The sequence below is a fragment of the Vigna unguiculata genome, chromosome 6 (assembly GCF_004118075.2).
Source record: "Vigna unguiculata cultivar IT97K-499-35 chromosome 6, ASM411807v1, whole genome shotgun sequence".
Taxonomy (NCBI): domain Eukaryota; kingdom Viridiplantae; phylum Streptophyta; class Magnoliopsida; order Fabales; family Fabaceae; genus Vigna; species Vigna unguiculata.
In genome coordinates this window covers 9,574,294-9,599,011 of record NC_040284.1, presented here as the reverse complement: position 1 = coordinate 9,599,011, position 24,718 = coordinate 9,574,294, and the positions used below count along the sequence as shown (strand labels likewise).

At 32.7% G+C, this 24,718-nt stretch overlaps 4 non-coding genes across 4 annotated transcripts; 2 read left to right on the top strand and 2 right to left on the bottom strand.

The window, feature by feature from the left end:
* The first annotated feature begins 3,615 nt into the window (after positions 1–3,615).
* TRNAA-AGC lies at positions 3,616–3,688 on the top strand. The gene has a single exon. It is a non-coding gene; the product is annotated as a tRNA-Ala (tRNA).
* Positions 3,689–12,237: 8,549 nt separating this feature from the next.
* TRNAA-AGC lies at positions 12,238–12,310 on the top strand. The gene has a single exon. It is a non-coding gene; the product is annotated as a tRNA-Ala (tRNA).
* Positions 12,311–22,652: 10,342 nt separating this feature from the next.
* On the bottom strand, positions 22,653–22,725 carry TRNAA-AGC. The gene has a single exon. It is a non-coding gene; the product is annotated as a tRNA-Ala (tRNA).
* Positions 22,726–24,347: 1,622 nt separating this feature from the next.
* TRNAA-AGC lies at positions 24,348–24,420 on the bottom strand. The gene has a single exon. It is a non-coding gene; the product is annotated as a tRNA-Ala (tRNA).
* Between the last annotated feature and the right edge of the window lie 298 nt (positions 24,421–24,718).

Below are 24,718 nucleotides of genomic sequence, written 5' to 3'. Positions count from 1 at the left end.
TGTGATCTTAGTTTGTAGGTCTGTAGTTAGAGATATATGTTACCCATGATTGTTGGTTTTTCATGGTTGCATTGTGTTGATATTTTGTTGTGATCAATTATGATAGGATCTGTTTGCAGTATATTGAATGTTGGACCTAATGATTGATGTATGTTAAATACAATAATGAGGATTGTATGATGTCAATGTGTTGTGATAGAGGTGATGATGAGGCCTTGATGTGTGTACATGTTATCGATCATGAATGCGTATAATCGTGTTATTGCTGATTAATGTTTGTCATGATGAGAATTATATGAGCATATGTATGGAATGGTATGATATTGGATGATGTGATGAGATGTTGCATGAATGAGTATACGTCTACGGTGGGACAATATGAATTTTTTGATAGCTGTAAAGCTAGGATGGTTCTTTTACCCCAGAGGGCTTTATCGAGTCAAGGTAAAAGGGTTTTGTTCCTCCGTAATTTTTTACCATGAGTTTAGCAAGAGTGCTCCCACCTAAGACTTTGTCGAGTAGATTAAGTTGTTGCTAGTAAGTCTATGGAAAGCAGGGGAAGAAACTTTTCCAGAAGGCGTTGGTTCCAGGAAGGTATAATGGTTGGCTACGAGAGAATATCATACTGTTTGGTATTACTTTATGGTAATATGTTGATGGGTTCATGTTGTGATGTTGACATCATGTAATGGTGGATATTATGAATGAGTTTATGTTACATTATGATAATGCTAGGTGATTGTATGTTGATATGCATGTTATGTGATGAGATACATGTTTAGCTCTCCCTTGCATATTTATGGTTGTGCTTTCCACCTACAATGATCGTATGACCTATGTTATAGGGAGTAGATGTTGATATAGATACTGTTGGAGAAGCTTTTGGGAGTTTTAAGACATTTGAAAATGTTCTTTTGAATGAAATGTAATAGTTTAGTGGTTTTTGTGTTACATTTGACTTGAAGGATTTTGTGGCACTTTCAATTTGATGATCTAAACCAGTTGGTTTGTGAAAGATATTTTATTTTAATGAATAAAGTTGTTTCATATAACTAATCTGACATATGTCATTTTGAGAATAAATAATTGTGAAGTTCATATTTAATAGGATAGTATTAGAGGGTGTGTTTTAGGTTTTGGAAAGAAAAATTACTTGCGGCATCTCTAGGGTGTTACACATCTAACATGTCAGCCTATTGGGTTACGGGATGGCTTAGCCATAGGCTGGCTAGTAACCTGTTTGATCAATTCAAAAAGGCTGGCCCGTTTTAATATTTCAGAAGTTTTGTTGCATTGCATCACCTCTTTCTTTTTCTCTCACAGCACAGAGAAACTAAAAAACACAACGCAATACAACCCACAAAGTGTCCCAACCCAGAAGAAAGAAGGAGTCGCGACCACAGATGGTCACTGACGAAGACCCATGTCCATTTACAATTGTGGAACTTTTCCCCTTTTTTGCTCTAATCGAATCGTTGGTCCCCAACTTTTGGCATTTGATTTTAGGGGAGTGACAATGGTTTATATTTGATGTTCGTTGATAGTTTATGTATTTGATCTGAATCGTTGTAACCATGTAGATTTTTGGAATTTGAGGTTTTCTTTGAGGATTTATAGTTGGAAAAGGGTGTTTGTATGAATGAACCGTGCTTTTGAATTTAGTTATGCAGACTGCCTTTTCTTATTGCTTATTCATTCTTCTAGGTGCAGTTATAATAAGGATGAACATGATGGTCTCATAATGCTTGGATTTCAGAGTTATTGGGATGTTTCACATGATGAACATGGTCATGCTGGTGAATTCTGGAAAATAAAACTTTGATTGCATAATGTTTTTGTTGCTCTATATGACTTCGGTATAGATGTTATATGGGATTTTGATTGGCGGAGAATTATAGAGATTTTTAATTTGATTTTGGAAAAGGATTACATTTTTTTAATTTTATTTTTATGTTTGGAAAGATGGAAAAATATTTGTAAGAACTTATGTAATGAGTTAGAAAAATTATTTTGCATCATTTACACCTTGAATTTAAGTTTCTCTGCTTCCCCTCAGTCAAGAAGAAATTTGTTTGTTCGGATCACTGAAACAAGAGGAACATGAGTTAGAAAAAAAACATAATTTTTTTTAAGAAAAAAGGACGAGTTGGCTCGTTAGCTCGTCATAGGACGAGACGATTTGTGTTTTCAAGCCCGTATTGTTCAAACAGGCTGGCCTATCCCACCCCATTTTTCATAAGCCAAAAACGAGTCGGACTGATTCATTTTGCCACCCCTAATATGATGTATGTTCAACCTTGATTAAGCTTATATTTTAATGGTCATATAAAAGCTAAGTCTAATGAACTTCGTAAGTTATAGATTTTCTTAATTGATTATTGTATTAGAAACATCTTTCCTCTCTTTTCCATTTCCTGGAGAGTGTAAAGTGAATGAACCAATTTTCTTGAGTATTGATATTCATATTACCTTTTTAAGTACTATATGAATTGGGCATTGTGTTAAAATTAATGAAAGGAAATAAATGTGATGACCAAACACCTTAAGTCATTTATTAAACAACCAAAATGCTAGACGACTCAATGCATTAGACAATGTTATACAATATATGTCTACTTAGCACCTTGGGCTTTTTGTCTTTACCTTTCCTTAAGAAATTTTTTCCCTCTCTTCTTCCTACTCACAATTGTGAGACCTGGTTAAGGGGCATTACAAGATGTCCCAAAATGGAAATAGGAAAGCATATCCATTGATTTTGTGATAGGTTTACCAAAGACTGTTTTTGTTCATGATGCGATTTGGGTCATTGTGAATAGATTAACAAAATTAGCTTATGTGTATATAAAAGAAATTATCAAGATACATGGTCTATCTTCTAATATAATTTCTTATAGATACCCTTGTTTTACCTCTAGATTTTGGGATAGCTTACAAAATTATGATCAAAAGTTAGGCTTAGTTTTGCTTATCACCCTCAAACTGATGGACAATCTAAAAGGACTATCAAATTTGTAGAGATGACTTGTTGAGAGTTGGTATCTTAGAATATGTTGGAAGTTGAGATAATTTTATACCATTGATAGAGTTTATTTACATAATCAGTTTCCACTCAAGCATAACAATCAATCCATACAAAGCTTTATGAGGTAGAATGTAAAACACCTATGTTTTCAGTATGAGAATAAAAATTCATTAATTTTGGATTCAGAAATAATTAAAATGATTAGGAAAAAAAATGAAAACTTCTTAAGATAGGTAGAAAAGTTACAACAACAAATAAAAGAAATCCCATGAGCTTGAAGAATGGATAATGTTTTCTTGAAATTTACACCTGTAACTAGGGTTGGTGGAGCTCTCAAATCTAGAAAACTTTAAAACAAATTCATTTATCCTTGTTGAATCCTTAAACATATTGATTTTATTGCATACCAAATTGCTTTGCCTCCAAATCCTTCAAAAATGTCTTTCATGTGTTATAACATCTTAAAAATATGAATGACCTTCTTCATGTTATATAACCTAATATAGTACAAATACGAGAAAATCTTACGTATGATATGCTTCCTGGGAGGATTGAAGATTAGAGGATTAAATAACTTTAAAAAATGGACGTGTGGGGATGTAGCTCAGATGGTAGAGCGCTCGCTTAGCATGCGAGAGGTACGGGGATCGATACCCTGCATCTCCATTTTTATGTTTCTTTTTATTTGAAAACTATTCATAATACGTTTAGAAAGTCAATATATATGTAAAAAAGTAAAGGGTAGATTATTTAAAAATAAAAAAAGATATAACATGTTAAAAATTATGGACTCATCTAATGTGTATGTCTAATCAGGAAATGGATAGTGTAAGACCCGTGGAATTTAATTAAATAATTAATTAATAAATGTGGGTAGTGGGAGCCTTTATGGCATTAAATATTGATTATTATGGTGTGGAAAAGTATTACGTCAAGTGGTTGAGAGTACTTTGATTGTGTGAGACGACTTGGGTTCAAGTCCTTGGTATGCCAATTGTGTGTATTTGATTTATTATTATTTTTGATAATATACTTGAGCATGTTGAGTGATAGTATAATCATAGGATTATATTAATTATCACGAAACATGAATTGGTTAAATGGTTGTGCATTGGATTGATGATTTGGTGGTTGTGTGTTTGAACCTTGATAGGCATGAATTAAACCTTATTTTTTTTGTTAGAATCAGCTTTGGGCATGAATATGAAAGGGCAAGGGAAAACAAAACCTAGTGTAAGGAACCCCCAAGAGGGGGGTGTACCTCTCATTAAGGCCATATTTAGTGATTAAGGAAGGGAGAGAAAAGGTTGTTTTGGGGCTATATTTGTGGCATAGAAACCAGAGCACGAATTCTGAGAGTGTGAGGAGAGAATTGAATGTCATTGAGAGTGGACTTGAGAGGAAGAACTAGGCAGAATGGTGAATTGGAGAAGAACCCTCAAAGGCTACAAGTTTTGTGCAAGGATTCTAGGTTAGAGGAAGTTGTCCACGTATGTGTAAATTAAATGGGTTGTGATTTTTGCATTTTTGCTCTTCTCAATTTGGTTCCTATGTGTTGGGAATTTCGTGTTATGTGTGATGTGTAAGACCCGGGAAAATTAATTAATTAATAAATGCGAGTAGAAGACGTCTTTATGACATTAATTGTTGTATAATGTGATGTGAAAAAGTGCTAGCTTAAGTGGTTGAGAGTACTTTGATTGTGTGAGAGGACTTGGGTTCGAGTCCTATGTATGCCAATTACATGTTGTTGTTTTATGATTTATTTTAATAATATGTAAGAGTGTGGAAGTTGAAATGTAAACTTACGTTGATTGTGTAGATCACCAAATGTGAATTGGCATAGTGGTTGTGTTATGGCCTTATGGGTGGAAGGTCATAGGTTCAAACCTTGATGAGAACAAATTAATCTCTTTATTTTTGCTATAATGCTTGTGGTCTGAATATGAAAGGGTGGGAAAGCCCTAGAGATAATGGGAAGCCAAGGGAGTTGGAAAAGCAGTCCATAATAGCTTATGAAAGATAATAATAGGCATTAAAAAGTAAATTTTCGTTTTATTTTTTTTACCACAATTTGGAGTCATATAAAAAGGGAGAATTAGGCCATTAGAAGGGTTTTGGAAGTCTGAAAATTTGAGTGAGAAAGGATTACGAGTTTTGAGTGCGAAAGCTAAATGGGATTGGGAACAAAGCGGTGGTGGTTGAGAGAGCAAAAAGGGAGGGTTCTAGCAATCAGAAAGTCAAGGATTAGGCAACCTTTGGAAGCAAAGATTTACAGGTTAGGGGAGTTGTCTTTGTACATGTAAATTAATTGATATGTGTGCTTGGAATGCTAGATTATTGCCTTCTCAAATGAATGTTGAATGTTGTAATTTCGTACTCTATGTGCTATGATTGGGAATTTTAGTATTTGAGTTTGGGGGTATGATTATGTTGAATAATGTATTGTGGGATGAGGGTTTTGAGATTTCATGTTATTGATAATTGTGTATTCGAATGGAAATGTTAAAATGTGTGAAAAGCATGGTTCTGAGTGATACTTGCTCTTGAAATTGCATTGGTATCGATTGGTTGTCTGGAGGTATATTTTTGTGTATGATTGACATTGTTTTAGGGTAAAATTCGTGTCTGACAGTGAGGGAACTCTGCAAGTCTCGCCCAAGCGAGTCTATCTCGTCTAGGCGAGAGTTGCAGAACCTCACGTCTGGTTTAGGTCGCGTTGCTTGCCCAGGTGACCTTGGTTTGGTGTTGAGCGACTTAGTCTCGCTCAAGCGAGGGCAGCTCGCCTAAGCGAGGTAGCGAGGAAACTTGAGCGCTTTTGAGCGCGATATCTCTCCCAGGCGAGAAGTATTGGTGTTTTGAGCGACTCCATCTCGCTCAGGTGAGAGTCATTCGCCTGAGCGAGGTCGCGATGAGAAATGACGTTGTTTAAGTGGTTTCTCGTTTAGGCGAGAGGTGGGTGTTACTTTGAGCGATGGTGCAGCTCGCCCAAGCGAGATAACGTGAGATTGTGGTTGTTTTAAGCTCGCCCAGGCGAGGTGGACTAGACTAAGCGAGACTGAGGGTCTAGCTTGGGCGAGGGGTCCTAGCTTAAGCGAGTTTATGCGATATACTATGTTTCTATGTGCTTGTGAGTGTGTTTGGTTGTTATACCATGGTTAGGTTGTATATGCATGTGTTATGGTGTGTGGTCTTAAAGGACTAAGTCCATTAGGGGTCTGGGATGTGCTCGGTGGTTGGACACATGATGGGCATGGAACTGGTGATGAGTGCGTATTTTTGCCCCCATTCAGTGTTTAATTCTGGGTATTTAATTGAATTTGTGTGTTTAAAGATTGATTTAATTGGGATTTCCTATAATTGGGTTCATTGAGCATGAGATACAAAAACATGTTAAAAATAGCATTTTAGTTGCATAAATGTTCTTTGGATATTTTGAGGTGTGTTAGTGCAGCTGTAGCTAAGTTGAACTCATGGAGGTGTGGAAATAAATTGATTAAAGCTTCATGACACCTTAAAGATAAATCCAAGAATAAGAAATTATCAAAAGTACAAAAATTCAAGCCAAGCATTGCATGAAGACGGCAAGAAAAACTTGAAAAAGTGAAGAAGTTTGGCTAAACCAAGAAGAGAGGAACAAAAAAATTGGACCTTGCGGTTTTCTTTATCTTTATGATAGAAGATAATTTGGGAAAAATATATCTTTAGATATTTTATTTGATATTTTTAAATAATTATCTTATTTAATTATATCATAAAATATTAAAAGATATTAACTACCAAATCTTTTTAAATATGACAAGATCTTCTAGAATCTTTTTAGATCCACAACAAACAAATATATCTTGAAGATATTGGATTATTTAGAAGATACTTTGAGGAGATTGCAAAGGGTTGATTTGGAAAATTAATACAAATATTAATTGGTGATAATTTATCATATATCTTTAAGTAATTAATTAATTTAATTATATTAGATATTGATATTATCAACCAACTATATTTGTCAAATACTCTATATCTCTCCAAATATTTTTAAATATTTATATTTATCTTTATTTTAAAAGATATTTGAGAGATTTTAGCAACAAAAAAGTCCATTCCAATTCCTATATAAAGAGACCAAGGGAGAAGTAGAAAACAAGCTTGGCATTTCGGAATTTAGGAACCCTTAGGGGGACCTAATTTCTTTCTATCTTTTCTTCTCTTTATTCTTCTTTTTATTTTGTATTCCATGGATTGCTAAACTTTTTGGGTTGATTCCATTGTAATTTCATTATGGATTCTGAGGTTAGAATGAATTAATTTCTTTGTTCTTTTTATTATTGTTGAGGTTTTAATTATTTTAAAAGTAATGATTTTAAATCTATATGCATGTTGATCATATGAGTTCAAGGGTTTTTAAATTTAATTGAGACTTTACTTTGATTTTATTTAGAAACTTTCATATGATTAAATGAGTTTTTACCAATAATTGAGACTTTACATTGGTTAAAGGTATTTACTCTAACTAGAATTAATTGAGACTTTACTTTGATTAATTAAGCTTTTTATTTGGTGAGGAGATAAAAGACTAGACATGATTAGGCATAGTAAATTTGATTGAGATTGTACTTTGGTTGAATTTACTGTGGATAATCTAAAAGTTCTCACTTTTAATTGAGACTGTACTTTGGTTAAAAGTGAGAATGCCAACAAATTAATTGAGACTTTACATTGATTAATTTGTAAATCTATAACAATAATTAATTAAGCAATAATCTTTAGATAACCGATGATGAATCTATTTTGAAAAAGCAATGGAATCAATCTATTTTCTTTACTATTGTTTTTATTTTTTTTATCTTTAAAATTTTATTTCTATCTTTGTTTATCTTAATCCCTTATATTTTTTATTTTATTTGACTAACTCATTTGTATAGTTTTATAAGAACTAATTTGTTAAAAATCAATTCCGTGTTCGTTGGGAGATGACTTAGGGTTACTTTACCCTTTCTATTTTCTTGACTACTTTCTTAACAATACTGAAGTTGTTATAGATAAGTAGTATTAATTTGATCGCGTCAACGACAGTGTTATCAACTGGCTGAGTTACCGTCGGCTACTAATGGGCGAGGAGTCCTTAGTATGGTGATTGCATGTGTCGGGCGCACGATGGGCAAGGAACTGTGATGTTCCCGTCGGCTGCTATCGGGCGAGGAGTCCATAGTATGGTGATTGCGTGTGTGCCCGGGTCCAAGTGTGAGACTTGGATGTTTATACTACAAGCGAGGAGTCTGTAGGGCAGGACTATGAGTAGGGATGTCAACGGGGCGGGTAGGGTACGGGTAGTAGCTCCCCCGTACCCTACCCGCTGGATAAATATTTGCCCCGTACCCGTACCCATATCCGTCGGGTATCCATTATGCGGGTACCCGTCTATTTTTTTCATATCCGCGGGTATTTACAAAAATATTTTAAAAAATAAATATTTAACCATAATTAGTGCTTAGATCAACAAGTCCCCTTTCTCCGATTGATTCTTGAAAAACAAACAAATAAAAAATCACTACCAATTTATATTGTAGTTTATTTTTGAATAAAATATTAAAGAAATTACCAACTTCATCAATGTCCACCTCTTGCAACATTGTATAAAGTTTCATGTTGTCTAATTTTAATCTAGAAGAGCCTTAAAACATAAGAAGTTCAGTAAAAATTTCTAACAATCACTTAATTAAAATATATAAGTAAAAGTGTTAATTTCATTACCTTCCATGTTAGTCCATAACCAGTCTTAGAGACACATCAATACCTCCATAGTATATAGAAGTAATTTACTCATTTGTGGGGTAAGAATCTGACCACCATTATTGGATGAAGACTCATAATGTTGTTTACTAATATATATATATATATATATAAGGTAAAGTTTAGCGGGTACGAGTATCCACGAGTACGGATACTATGATACCCGTACCCGCCCCGTTAACATGCGGGTATCAAAAATACCCATACCCGCGGGTAGCAGGTATCCATTTTTAATATCCATTTCCTACCAGTTGCGGGTTTTATACACGGATACCCGCGGGTACGGATTTTTTTGACGTCCATAACTATGAGCGGGATAGGCTCATAGGGTTGGACCACGAATGAGTCAGTTTCGTGGGAGCACAGGGAAGTCCCAAGACCTAGTTCATGCATATGACTCATGAAGGACTATGAGGTCATGGTTGGGTGATTTGGAAATTATGAGTTTTGTACTTATATTGTTTTTGGGTGGGGAAGCATGTTTATTTCACATGTATCTGTTTATGTTTTATTGTGCATAGCTCACCCTATCTGTGTGTTTGTGGCGATGATCAGATAACTTGTTATCCGGGAGCAGATGATGTGACAGGTGGGCCAAGAGACACTTAGACGTGGAGCGAGGGCTAGTAGGGGGATAATTTTGTATATGTATATAGATGTTTACATTTTTAGCTTTGAGAAAATTATGTAATCCCTTTAGGGGTCTTTGACTTTTAATTCGGTTTATGAATTATGGACTCCTGGATTTATGCATTTTAATTTTTTAAAGTTTTGAATTTCCCGTGTTTTGGGAAATGATTCATATTAAATGCAGCACTGGTTGGATTTCCAAATTTTTATTTATTTAATATCAGTAATATTCCTTAGGGATGTTACATGATGAGATTGAGAATTGATTTGTTTGATGTTGTCTGCAAAGGCCTTTTATGCCTTATATTATTAGAATTGAGGGTTTTGGTAATTGAATAATTATTGTTGATTAAATCTCGAGTTTTGGTGGTTCAAATGGATATAAAACATGTCATTTGAGTTGCTTGTTGATATGGAATGCATGGTACTGATTAGGCTGTGTTTTGGTATCACACTCGCTTAGGCGAGGGGGTCTAGCTTGAGCAAGACAGATACACTCGCTTGAGCGAGACAGATACAGTCGCTTGAGCGAAGACTCCCAGCCTAAGCAAGAATAGTGAAGTTTCATGTTCCGTGTATTTTTTAAGCATATTGTTTTATATTTCCGAAATTACGAGAATTATATGCATGTGTTTTGTGATGTTGGGCTTGAAGGACTAAATCCATAGAATCTGGGATGTGCTTGGCTTAAGTCGCGAGCTAGGAGTTCGTGATGGTTGGACCGCATGCGGAACGTTAACGGTTTAGTTCATTGGAGGTACTCTTGTTTGGGATGAGTGAGCGAGGGAGTTCACTTCATGCTCAAACTTGAGAATGCTATGAGCAAGGGAGTTCATAGTAGGAAAGGCGGGTATGCGGATCCGGGTCCGAGCGAGGAGTTCGGATGATGGACGAGGGAGTCCGTGAAGTACGACTACGAGCGGGATAGGCTCGTAGGTTGGACCACGAGCGAGGAGGGTCGTGGAATCACCCTATCTGTTTGTGTGTGGCGATGATCGGGTAACTTGTTATCCAGGAGCAAATGATATTACAGGTGGGCAGGGAGATGCTTAGTGGCGGAGAGTGGGTGCAAAGTACATGGGAAATTATAAAGACTTTTTATTTGTTTTTTTTTCATGTAATTTAATTACTGGCTTTACTGTTTTGGACTTTTAAACTGTAAAAGTGAATTATGGATATTTTGACTATTTATAGCGTTTTTATAAACTTTAAAGTGTTAAAATTTCCGCATTTTTAAGAAATGGTTTGATAATAAAGGAGGTATATTTATTCCAATACTTGTTATTTTCCTTTGTTTTAAGTAATATCCTACTGGGATGTTACAAGTAGAGTTGTTTAATATGCATTAATAAACTCATATAATATGTGTATAAAATGTATAGTGCTAGACTCATTTAATCAGTGTATGGACAAACTCATCTAATGTGTGTTGCAAGACTCGTTTTATTTGTGTATGATGGCCCACCTAGTGTGCATTCCTAGATGCACCAAATAGAAGCATGAAATGACTTGTTTTATGTTTTATGCAAAAAAAACTTGTATAATTAGTGCATGGATAGACTCATCTAATGTGTATTACAAGAATCGTTTAATTTCTGCAAACTTGTAAAATGTATATTGCAAGTTTATTCTAATTATTGAATAGACAAAATCGTCTAATGTATATCAATAGACTCATCAAATTTTTCTATGAAAATGTTTGTCGAAAGGATGTTTTTAGACTCGTCTATTAAATATATGAAAGACTTGTCAAATTTGTATTGCTAGACATGTAAGATAATTTCATCCACAACTTGTCCAATCAAAGTTATTTGTAAACTCATCTAATCAATGTATGAAATGAGTTATCAAATATCTTTTTGTTATACTATTCTAATTAATGTATATATAATCTCGTCTAATGTGTACTGTTAGACTCGTGTAATATTTTTTGTTATACTCGTCTAATAAGGGTATGAAAAATCTTTTCTGATGTATATTTCTTGACTCATCCAATGAATGTTCATTTAATCAATGTATGTTTAATGTATGATTTTAGACTCATTTAATGACAATTAAATACATTAGTGGTATATTTTAAGACAATTAGCTTTTTAGGTTTTACCTTTTGTTTTAGTCTTAATAAAATTAGGGTTAAGTATGTTTATAGTCCATGTCTGAACGTTCACACAATTTTAGAATTCGTGCATGTCCAAAGTTTTTATACATTTGGTCCTCAAACGTTAAACATGAAGGGATAGATTCCCCCTAACCGAGTTACATCAACTATTTTCGGTGTGATAAACGTGTTTCATGCAAGCACTTTAGTTGTTTACATCGTTTGACACGTTTCCACTCAATATTATAGATTTAATAAGTATGTGTTTTTACTCAAATATATATTTTAAACCTCTAAAATGAACTATTAAGTAAAACAAAATCCTTCTTAATATCGGTAGAAAAGTTACTATGACAAATGAAAGAAATTTGTTAAGTTTCAAGATGTGGATAATGTTTTCTTAAAAGTTACATCCATAACTAGGGTTGGTGGAGCACTAAAATATAGAAAATTTTTGCCTAAATTTATTGGTCCTTGTTTAATCCTTGAACAAATTAATTTTGTTGCATACCAAATTGCTTTGCCTCTAAATCTTTCAAAAATGTCTTTCATGTGTTCTAACATCGTAAAAATATTAATGACCTTCTTCATGTTATATAACCTAATATAGTACAAATACGAGAAAACCTTACGTATGATATTCTTCTTGGGAATATTGGAGATTAGAGGATTAAATAACTTCAAAAAATGGACGTGTGGGGATGTAGCTCAAATGGTAGAGCGCTCGCTTAGCATGCGAGAGGTACGGGGATCGATACCCCGCATCTCCATCTTTATGTTTCTTTTTATATGAAAACTATTTATAATACGTTTAGAAAGTCAATACAAAGGATAAACTATACAAAAAACTATACAAAAATATTCATTATAAATACAATGAAGTTTAGTTTAATGTTTGTTGCATCGGAAAACTTATCTAATATCTAATGTTAGCATCGAAAAATTCATCTAATATTTGATGTTAGACTCGTCTAATTACTATATGGACAAACTCATTTAATGTGTGTTGCAAGACTCATTTTATTTGTGTATGATGGCCCACCTAGTGTGTATTCTTAGACGCACCATACAGAAGCATGAAATTACTTGTTTTATGTTTTATCCAAAAAATATTTGTATAATTAGTGCATGGATAGACTCATCTAATGTGTATTACTAAAATCGTTTAATTAATGTTTGTGCAAACTCGTATATATTGCAAGTTTATTCTAATTATTAAATAGACAAAGTCGTATAATGTATATCAATAGACTTGTCGAATGGATGTTGTTAGACTCGTCTATTCAATATATGAAAGACTTGTCAAATTTGTATTGCTAGACTGATCTGATAATTTCATCCACAACTTGTCCAATCAAAGTTATTCGTAAACTCATCTAATCAACGTATGAAATGAGTCATCAAATATCTTTTTGTTATACGCTTCTAATTAGTGTATATATAATATCGTCTAATGTGTACTATTAGACTCGTGCAATATTTTTTTTTATACTCGTCTAATAAGGGTATGAAAAATCTTTTCTGATGTCTATTTCTTGAGTCATCTAATGAATGTTCATTTAATCAATGTATGTTTAATGTATGTTTTTGGACTCATTTAATGACAATTAAATACATTAGTGGTATATTTTAAGACAATTAGTTTTTCAGCTTTTACCTTTTGTTTTAGTCTTACTAAAATTAGGGTTAAGTATGTTTATTGTCCCTACCTAAATGTTGACCCAAATTTATAATTCGTCCCTGTCCAAAGTTTTTATACATTTGGTCCTCAGATGTTAAAGAAGAAGGGATAGATTCCTCCTAACCTAGTTATGTCAACTATTTTTTTGTGTTAAACGTGTTTCATGCAAGCACTTCAGTTGTTTATACCATTTGACACGTTTCCGCTCAATATTATAGTTTTAATAAGTATATTTTTTATCCAAATATATATTTTAAACCGTTAAAATGAACTATGAAGTAAAACAAAAAATCCTTCTTAATATAGGTACAAAAGTTACTACGACAAACGAAAGAAATTCGTTGCGTTTCAAGATGTGGATAATGTTTTCTTAAAAGTTACATTCATAACTAGGGTTGGTGGAGCACTAAAATATAGAAAATTTTTGCCTAAATTTATTGGTCCTTGTTTAATCCTTGAACAAATTAATTTTGTTGCATACCAAATTGCTTTGCCTCCAAATCATTCAAAAATGTCTTTCATGTGTTCTAACATCGTAAAAATATTAATGACCTTCTTCATGTTATATAACCTAATATAGTACAAATACGAGAAAACCTTACGTATGATATTCTTCTTGGGAAGATTGGAGATTAGAGGATTAAATAACTTCAAGAAATGGACGTGTGGGGATGTAGCTCAAATGGTAGAGCGCTCGCTTAGCATGTGAGAGGTACGAGGTCGCTTAGCATGTGAGAGGTGTGGGGATCAATACCCCGCATCTCCATCTTTATGTTTCTTTTTATATGAAACCTAATTATAATACGTTTTTAAAAGTCAATATATATGTAAAAAAGTAAAGGGTAGATTGTTTAAAATATAACATGTTAAAAAATATGGGGTAAACACTATGAAAATACAAAGGGTAAACTATACAAAAATATTCGTTATAAATACAAATCAGTGTATCGAAATTTGGTCTAATGTTTGGTGCATCAAAAAATTGATCTAATATATAATGTTGGAGTCGTCTAATAACTATATGGACAGACTCATCTAATGTGTATTGAAAGACACGTCTAATCAAAAAATTGATAGAGTTGTCTAATATGTATTAATAGACTCGTATAATATGTGTATAAAATGTATATTGCTAGACTCATTTAATCAGTGTATGAACAAACTTGTCTAATGTGTGTTGAAAGACTTATTTAATTTGTGTATGACAGCCACACCTAATGCGTATTCTTAGACGCACCTAATTAGTGCATGAAATGACTTGTTTTATAATTTATGATAAAATTACTTGTATAATTAGTGCACTGAGAGACTCATCTAATGTGTATAACTAAAATCGTTTAATTAATGTATGAGAAACTCGTCCAATGTATATTACAAGATTATTCTAATTATTGAATAGACAAAGTCGTCTAATGTATATTAATAGCCTCATCAAATTTTTCTATCAAAAAGCTTGTCAAATGTATGTAGTTAGACTCGTCCAATCAATATATGAATGACTTGTCTAATGTGTATTGATAGACTAGTTTGATCGATTCATCTACAACTTGTCCAATCAAAGTATTCGTAAACTCATCTAATCGATGTATGAAATGAGTCATCAAATATCTTTTTGTTACACTATTCTAATTAGTGTATCTGTAATCTTGTCTAATGTGTATTATTAGACTCGTGTAATATTTTTTGTTATACTCATCTAATGAGGGTATGAAAAATCTTGTATGATGTGTATTTCTACACTCATCTAATCAATGCTCATTTAATCAATGTCTGTTTAATGTATGTTTTAAGATTCATTTAATGACAATTCAAAACATTAGTGGTATATTTTAAGAAAATTAGTTTTTTAGCTTTTACATTTATTTCAATCTTACTAAAATTAGGGTTAAGTATGTTCATAGTCCCTACTTGAACGTTGACGTGAATTTAGAATTCGTCCCTGTCCAAAGTTTTTATACATTTGGTCCTCAAACGTTAATCATGAAGGGATAGATTCCTCCTAACCTAGTTACATCAACAATGTTTTGTGTGTTAACCGTGTTTCATGTAAGCACTTCAGTTGTTTACATCGTTTGACACATTTTTGCTCAATATTATAGTTTTAATAATTATGTTTTTTTAATATATATTTTAAACCTCTAAAATGAACTATTAAGTGAAACAAAAATCCTTCTTAATATAGGAAGAAAAGTTACTACGACAAACGAAAGAAATCCCTTGAGTTTCCAGAAGGGGATAATGTTTTCTTAAAAGTTACACCTGTAAATAGTGTTGGTGGAGCTCTAAAATCTTGAAAACTTTCACCCAAATTCTTTGCTCCTTGTTTAATCCTTGAACAAATTGATTTTGTTTCATACCAAATTTCTTTGCCACCAAATCCTTCAAAAATGTCTTTCATGTGTTTTAACTTCGTAAATATATTAATGACCCTCTAAATGTGATAGAATCTAATATAGTACAAATACGAGAAAACCTTGTGTATGATATGCTTCATGTGAGGATTGCAGATTAGAAAATTAAACAACTTCGTGCTCAATTCTTACAATTGTTGTCCAATTGAATATGCGTCTTTGTTTGAATCTATTGCTGTTGAAATTCCATTTGTTGGCCAATGATTGATTCAGACTAAAGCACTTCATGCGCATTACATCACACAGTAATCTGATTCATATCAGAATTTATGTGTGGAAATGCATGCTTGGTTTGTGTATGCATAGGCTTTTTCCGTAATTGTTGCTTCTGTGTTTTCAGTGTTGAGTTTCTCTTTGTGCAGTGCACTGTTTCTGTTTTATAACATAATTTTCTGCTCAATCTAGAGTTTGTTGCTTTATCTTGTTGGTTTGTGTTGCTACCACTAGGTGATTTTGTTATGAACTCAATTGCATGTTGCTATCTGGTTCACTGCTTTGACCGTGTCTTCTGTTTGCTATATCACACTTTTGTTAATTTGTGATTAGCTTAGATATCTTTTCCTAACATTTCATTCACGGTCTCTGCTGTAGTGGTTGTTTTGTCTTACGAATCAAGATTTCCAGGTGCATCTTTGCTTATACTCATGATTGGCTGAGTCATGCTTCTTATTGCAGTTTTCCATATTCTGATTCTGTTACCCGTTGTGATGTAGCTTATGTGCAATTAGTTCAGATTTATACACATGTAATAGTGAGCTTTGTGGCTTTTTGAATCTAATTTCAAAACTGCAATCCGTGTCTATTTGCTTGAGCTACCAATATTGGAGTGCCAATTCCCTTTGAGTCTTGGTTCTGTTGATGCTCTTTTACTCTATCACATTATCTCATCATTGATGATTGGTTACGTATTCATTTCAGTCCTGCCACATACCACTGCACCTGTTTCATTACAAAATTTGTTTCATTTGTCTGTGGTATTACACTGATTGCCCTGGTTTAATGCAGTTGTCATATGTGTGATTCACCACATCCGTTTTGCTTGTGTGAAACAGTTTTGTTGAATGATTACTGCACTGCCATGCCAAGAGCTGTTCTTTGTTTTCTTGTCCGTTTCTTTCATATTGTTTTTGAGTTGGATCTTTAAATCTGTCATATGCCATGGACCGTTGAATGGAATTGGAAAACTGCCATTGAAGTGAACTGTGCTTTAAAAGATTAGTTGCATATGTGATCTATGTGAGTTGCAAACAAAATTTGTGGATAAGAATATGATGTGAAAATCTGTATTGATAGATATTGTTTGCCTCATTTGAGTGAAAACAAAGAGTGAATCAAAAATAGTTAACTTCGTGTTGCCCATTCTTATCAAATACAATGTGCATATGCTCTTGATTCAACTTGTTTTGTGTCTTTTTGTTTTTAGTTTTGCTAATCTTGTTCTAGACACGTTCCTTAGGTTCTCTATTGAGTGCCATCCTTTGTTGCTTCGCCTTTTTCTTGCTTGTCTTTATTGGCTATTCTTTGAGTTTGTCTATATAATCCATCACTTGATGTAGTCCAGTTTTCACTTTGAACTATTATTGATTTTCTAAATTGTTGTTCTTAAGTGGCAACACTTGATTTTTTTTCTGGTTCTCTTTACTTTGGACACTCACTTTGTTTTGCAGCCCTTGTAGGTGAGGTTTCATCTAGAGATATGGAGTTGTTGTGAATTCATCTGCTGTGGGAGTTACATTGCCGAGAGGAAGAAGGAGTGAGCTAGGACTTGAGACCCCCACATTGATGTTGGAAAGAGTGCAACCACGAGGGGATTCAAAGGAGTGAGCTGGGAAAAATTCCAACATTGGCCCGAGAGCTTGAGAGCAAACTGCATCATTCTTTTATTTTTGTGATTTCTGTATTGGATGTCACGATTTTTTAGTTGTAATTTTTCTCTATTTCAGTTTTCTTCTTCTTTAGCTTAGGTGGGAAAATGCTTTAGAGCAATCCCATCCCAGCTTGGTTTGTAATAGTTTTTAAACGTGTAGTGTGAGGTTCAAGGGGTTCCAAAGGCCACTTGAATTTTCACTTAAGTCATTTATTGTCAAAACATGTTGAAGTTATAATTTGTACTTGTAGTTGGAAACATGGGTTTCGTGAATATGGTAACTTTAATTTAAATTCTGACTTAAATACTCATTCAATAATAATTTTTATATTGTAACTTGTTTTTTTTTTAATTCCATGTGTTTTTATAAGATGATGATGTTGATCACGATGGAAGAGCTGAGGGAAGTAATTCTAAGGGTGCATCTAATAACACTAACACTAAAAAGGAAATTGATGAAAATCGAAGGTGAGTTTATGCAATAAATGTTGTTAAAATTAAAATATGATTGCCTTAGTTTTGAACTAAGTTTACTTTGATTGTGCAGAGAACTCTTCATTTTTACTTTCGTAGGTAAATGAAGATACAAGAAGAAAGAATTGAGGCCTATAAAAGATAGGTATTTTTTCCTTTCCACCCCTGTCCCTACTTAGATCATCTGTAAATAACAGTAGTAATGAATGGTATGCTATTAAGCTCCAAGTGTAAACCTTGCATCAACAACTTAAAACTTGTAAAAAAGAGTTCTATATTAGGGGTAAAATTTAAAGGTTTGGGTGAGACAAGAGTTATGATGATGCTAGGTGTGTGCATCAGGAGCTTCTGTTATTTTTTTGATGTAGTAGTAATAACGCTTAATAAATCTAGAATACGAATAGCACTTGTGTAATTTGATTTGTGTTCCTTGTTATAAGTTTATGTTGTCCCTACTTGGATCATCTGTGAATAGCTGTAGGAATGAATGGTATGCTATTAAGCTCCAAGTGTAAACCTTGTATCAACAACTGAAAACTTCTAAAAAAGAGTTCTGTATTGGGGGTAAAATTTAAAGGTATGAGTGAGACAGGAGTTATGATTATGCTAGGTGTGTGCATTAGAAGCTTTTGTTTTTTTTTCGGTCTTTTCACAAAAAAAAAAAGAAATATTTTAAACTAAGTAAACGTAGTAGTAATAAGGCTTAATAAATATAGAATATGAATTGCACTTGTATAATTTGATTTGTGTTCGTTGTTTGATGAAGGCATGACCACCTCCTTAGAAGCTCCATCAAGAAGGATCACTAGAAGCATGTCTAGAGGGGAGTCTTCTATTCCATCACCTTTATCTTTGTTTTGCATTACTTTAGTTTGAATTCCCTAAGTTGGTTTCTAGTTGATTTATTTTGGTTGACTTGTTGACTTTGATCCAAAGTTGACCTTTGACCAAGATTAGATTAACTTAAACCAACATGTTAATGCTTGTTTGTCTTGTTTTGTAGGTAATTAAGAGAAAGTAGAGCATGGCTAGGTGGCACTTGGTGATTGGAGCACTTGGATGAAGTCGAAGAGAGAGGAAAGCAAAAAGCATAAAGCAAAAGCAAAAGTAGACATGTACCTTGTCTCCTTTTGCCTTTGTGGTTTATGCCTTAGAAGGCCACTTGGTCTCCTTCCTCTTTTGGCCTAGAATCCTCATGGGAATGCCTCCACCAATCATCTCCCTTCACTTGGCCAAGACTCACTCTCACATTAGGTTTAGGGTTTGCTAGTTAATCCTTTTTCATGTTTTTGTATTTGCTAAAGGACCCCTATGAACTCCTATTTAAAGGGTGCTCCTTGTCTTGTAAAAGGGTTGATCATTTTGTTTCTAAACTATTGTGTTTCAACCTTTAAATTTTCGTGAGCTCTCCTTCCTAGAAGTGAACTCACCTTTGCCTTATCTTGCTTGCAAGTGGCGGCACCATCACTCATCTCTAGGGCTTGGTTGGCTTAGATCCCCCCTATGAGTGGCGTGCTTCTTCCATTCTTCATCTTCTATGCTTTCCATTTTTATTGTTTCTTCTTTCATTTTGCTCTTTAGTGTTGTTATTGCCGTGTGTGTTTAAGCTTGAATCCAACTCTCTTCTTCCTTTCATGAGCTTGAGAAATGAACCTTCACATCTAGATAGCATGCTATCTTAATGTCCAGTGGGAATTTTCAAAAAGCTTTCTTAAACAACTTCACCATATTCATAACTCTGAAAGGAAACAAGATAATCCTTCATCATTGTTATAAGTTTATGCTTTGAGCTAACATCATACCATCTTTCTGTAGTTATGTTGTTCATGTTGTCGGTGCAGTTAGGATATCAACAAGTGACCTTCATGATTTGTAGAGCAAACCATTATTTATCTGTGTTTTCAATATTTTGAATTCTTTTGGAATTTGATGATGCTCTTCATCTTTAGGTTACATTAAATCACAATGCATAAACTATTGTATTTGTACTAATGATGCATATTGTGACTACTAGTGGCAAATTTATGTTTCATGCTTAGTTGAATATGATCATTGCCTTTGACTCTATGGTAGACAATTTTCTTTGGCTACATGAATAGCCATAGCTCATGATCATTAGCTGAACTGAACCTGTTTGATTTGATTTAGCTAACTTATTTGTGTTGTGATCATTTTTTTCTTGTTTAATAGATGATTATTGTATTCTTCATTGAAGGAGAATTTTATTTTGTAATATAACATTGGGATAATGATCACTGAACTAAATCTGGAATAACAAAAGCTCAAATCTAATTTCGGGCCTCCAATGACATTTCTAGGAAAAAACAGACGGGTTGGCCCACCAGCACGCCAACCTGCCAACCCGTAGGCAAGTTCAAAAGTTTAACCCGTTTTGCCCTTGTAGGCCAGCCCAACCTTACCTGTTTATATCAGGCTAAAATCGGGTCGGGTTAAAACGGGTCGGGCTGGCTCGTTTTGACAACCCTAGTTTTGATGTTGAGCGCAATTTTGTTTTGCTTTCATGTTTTTGTGAAGGTGCTTTGGGAATTATGAATATTGATATGTGTGGTTATTTTGGTATGAGGATAATATAGGGATTCCTAAAGAGAATACTATATTGATGTTATTTATTTTGTAGTGTCATAATGTCAATAGTCAGTGAGTTTGTTTGCTAGATTAGTTATGAACTTTGATTTTATTGATTTTGTTGTGCTTTACATTATAAGAATGACAATAGAGGCTACTTATCTAAAATAAACAAGAATTGATTTAATTAAATAAGCTTACCCTTCTCTTTGTTTGTTTGCCTATGGTTTATCTTGCTATGATCGTATAAAATACATGAGCAGATGATACTGCAAGAGATGATGTTGGCCAACAATCAGAGAGAGAAAGTCAAAATATTTGATTTTTGGGATATATGTATATATAGATGCTTAAAATACTCCTACCATCTTTTTAGATGTTATTTTTTGAAAAATCTTTATGTATATATTTGTGTTTGATGCCTATCATACAATGTTAGAGATTTTAAGGAGTTTCTATGTATATATGTTCTTGCCTGACTTTATATCATAAAAGTTGACACATATATTAGTAATTTTTTTTTCTAATATATGTTACATTATTAACAACTCAATTTAGTATATCGTTTGATATATTGCATAATTAACTCAATAAATTTATTAAAAGTATAAACATTTTTTATAAGTTTGTAAAACTTTATTTGAAGTGTTTTTACCACGTTTAATAGTCTCACATCACTTAAAAACGAGGTTTAAGGTGGTTTAAATACTCTTTTCTACTTCCATCTTTGAGACATCATTTAAAGACAAAGTCGTGATAGAACACACGCTCCAAAATGGACAATACATTGAATACATGGTGATTATTCACAATGTGACTCTATCATTAGACTTGGAGTCAATAACTTATATTGAAAAAAATTTCACCAAATTTTAAATATAAAGGTATAAAAGTTACTAAGAATTACCTCACTCTTTATTTAACATTATGAGACTATTTTAATAAAATTATGTTTATAACATTTTAATATTTGTATACAAATCTCGAGCTATAAATAAATTGGAGATAGTACTAGAACCTCCCACATTAAATAACAAGTGTAACGTCAAATAACAATATTGTGATAAATGTGACTATTAAATGAAGTTAAGTCGGTATTTAATGCAATTAAATGTTTTGATATAAAACTTGAAATCTGTTGTTTACTTCTTTTATTAACTATTGATTCTTTAAAACTATGTTTACATTTATATGTCCTTTACAAAATTTTAAAGTTATTTTAATTATTTTCTTTTTAATTATACTGCTTTGCTTTTATCTAACATTTTATGTATGACAATATTTATATTTTTTAATTATTCATAATATATTACAAAAGTTATTTTTAAATATTTTTGTTATCAGCTAATATATTTAAATATAAAAATATTTGGAGTGTTGTAACCTATATACAACCAAAAATTAAAAAATAAATTGTTAAAAGAAAAAAATTAAAAGAGTTTCACTCTATTACAAGTTTCAACTTAAGTCTTCTCAAACCACAAATACACCTAGCAAAAACTTAACTTAATTGCTAAATATTCAACCTATTTACTTTCTTCCAGGTACTACAAATCCAATCACAATTAAAAATATTGGTACAATCATTATTTGATTCTCGAAAATATTAGAGATATATATTTACTACATTTGACAATGCTATACAAATGTTAAATAGTTCCAAGTTTGGCCTATAAATATCTAATCCAAGGCGCTATTCTAAACTATATCCACCTACTTAGTGAATACTTCTATAGACCCATCACGGTCCTTGCCTTTCAACTGTAGTATAACAAATTATGACTTTCCAAACACAAACATTTTTTTATTTGTTAGATCTCAACTCATTGAAATCAAACATAAAACACTTTCTCAAGTGACATACTCTTGAACATTTTCAAGGATAGAAAAATGTGGGAACTATCGAGACATGTCATTTTTCCTTAAACAATAACCTATACATTATCCAAACAAATACAAATATATAAAATAATAATAAAACATATAGATAACTTTCTTTAATGAAAAAAATATGTTAAAAATATAACAAAAATAAAATATGAATCAATATAAATAAATTAAATGAAATAACTAAACAAGATCAGTACGTAAGATGGAGATGCGGGGTATCGATTCCCGTACCTCTCGCATGCTAAGCGAGCGCTCTACCATCTGAGCTACATCCCCACACATTCATTTCTTGAAGTTGTTTAATCCTCTAATCTTCAATCCTCCCAAGAAGCATATCATATGTAAGGTTTTCTCGTATATGTACTATATTAGGTTCTATCACATGAAGAAGGTCATTAATATATTTACGAAGTTAGAACACATGAAAGACATTATTGAAGGACTTGGGGGCAAAGCAATTGGTATGCAATAAAATAAATCTGTTTAAGGATTCAACAATGACCAATGATTTGGGTGAAGTTTTTCTAGATTTTAGAGCTCCACCAACCCTAGTTAGAGGTGTAACTTTTAAGCAAACATTATCCCCTTCTTGAAACACAACGATTTTTGTTTTACTTAATAGTTCATTTTTGTTTTAAGCAAAAAATGTCATAGCAATTTTTCTACCTATATTAAGAAGGATTTTTGTTTTACTTAATAATTCATTTTAGAGGTTTAAAATATGTATTTGAACAAAAAAATATACTTATTAAAATTATAATATTGAGCATAAATGTGTCAAATGGTATAAACAACTGAAGTGCTTGCATGAAACGCGTTTAACACACCAAAAATAGTTGACGTAACTAGGTTAGGAGGAATTTATCCATTCATGTTTAACATTTGTTTAACATTTGAGGACCAAATGTATACAAATTTTGACAAGGACGAATTCTAAATTTGCATCAACGTTCAGGCATGGACTATAAACATAGTCAACCCTCATTTTAGTAAAATTGAAAGAAAAGGTAAAAGCTAAAAAACTAATTGTCTTAAAATATACCACTAATGTATTTAATTGTCATTAAATGAATCTAAAAACATACATTAAGCATACATTGAATAAATTAGATTAGTGTAGAAATACACATCAGACAAGACTTTTCATACCCTCATTAGACGAGTATAACAAAAAATATTACACGAGTCTAATAGTACACATTAGACGAGATTATAGATACACTAATTAGAAAAGTATAACAAAAAGATATTTAATGACTCTTTCCATACACTGATTAGATGAGTTTACGAATACTTTGATTGAACGAGTTTACGATGAATCATGAGACTATTAATATACATTAGATGACTTTGTCTATTAAATAATTAGAATACTCTTGTAATATACATTGGACGAGTTACATACCACAGAATAAGGTTTGGTCCTATTCATAGGGATTCTGTAACTATTCCATTCCAAAAAGATAAAAAAATTCGAAACAATTGGGATTTTTTGGAGATTGGATGCAGTTACTAATTCATGATCTGACATGTACAGAATGAAAACTTCATTCTCGATTCTACAAGAATTTTTATGAAAGCCGCTACTGAAAATGCGTGAAACTATCACAAGGGTTTATGTACAAAGAACGGGCAAACCTTTATGGGTTATATCGGAAGACATGGAAAGGGATGTTTTTATGTCAGCAGCAGAAGCCCAAGCTCATGGAATTGTAGATCTTGTAGCAGTTGAATAAAAAATTGGTGGCAAAGGTTATTCTAATTAAATACAAGATTGGAAATTTAATTTTTTACTCTATCTTAATCATACATTAATTAAACTATTTTAGTACGTGTACATATATATTGATTTTCTAAACATATTATGAATAGTTTTCATATAAAAAGAAACATAAAGATGGAGATGCGGGGTATCGATCCCCGTACCTCTCGCATGCTAAGCGAGCGCTCTACCATCTGAGCTACATCCCCACACATCCATTTCTCGATGTTATTTAATTTGTTAATCTGCAATCCTCACAGGAAGCATATCATACACAAGGGTTTTCGCATTTGTACTATATTAGATTCTATCACATGCAGAGGGTCATTAATATATTTACGAAGTTAAAACACATGAAAGACATTTTTGAAGGATTTGGAGGCAAAGAAATTTGGTATGCAACAAAAATCAATTTGTTCAAGGATTAAACAAGGACCAATGAATTTGGGTGAAAGTTTTCTAGATTTTAGAGCTCCACCAACACTATTTACAGGTGTAACTTTTAAG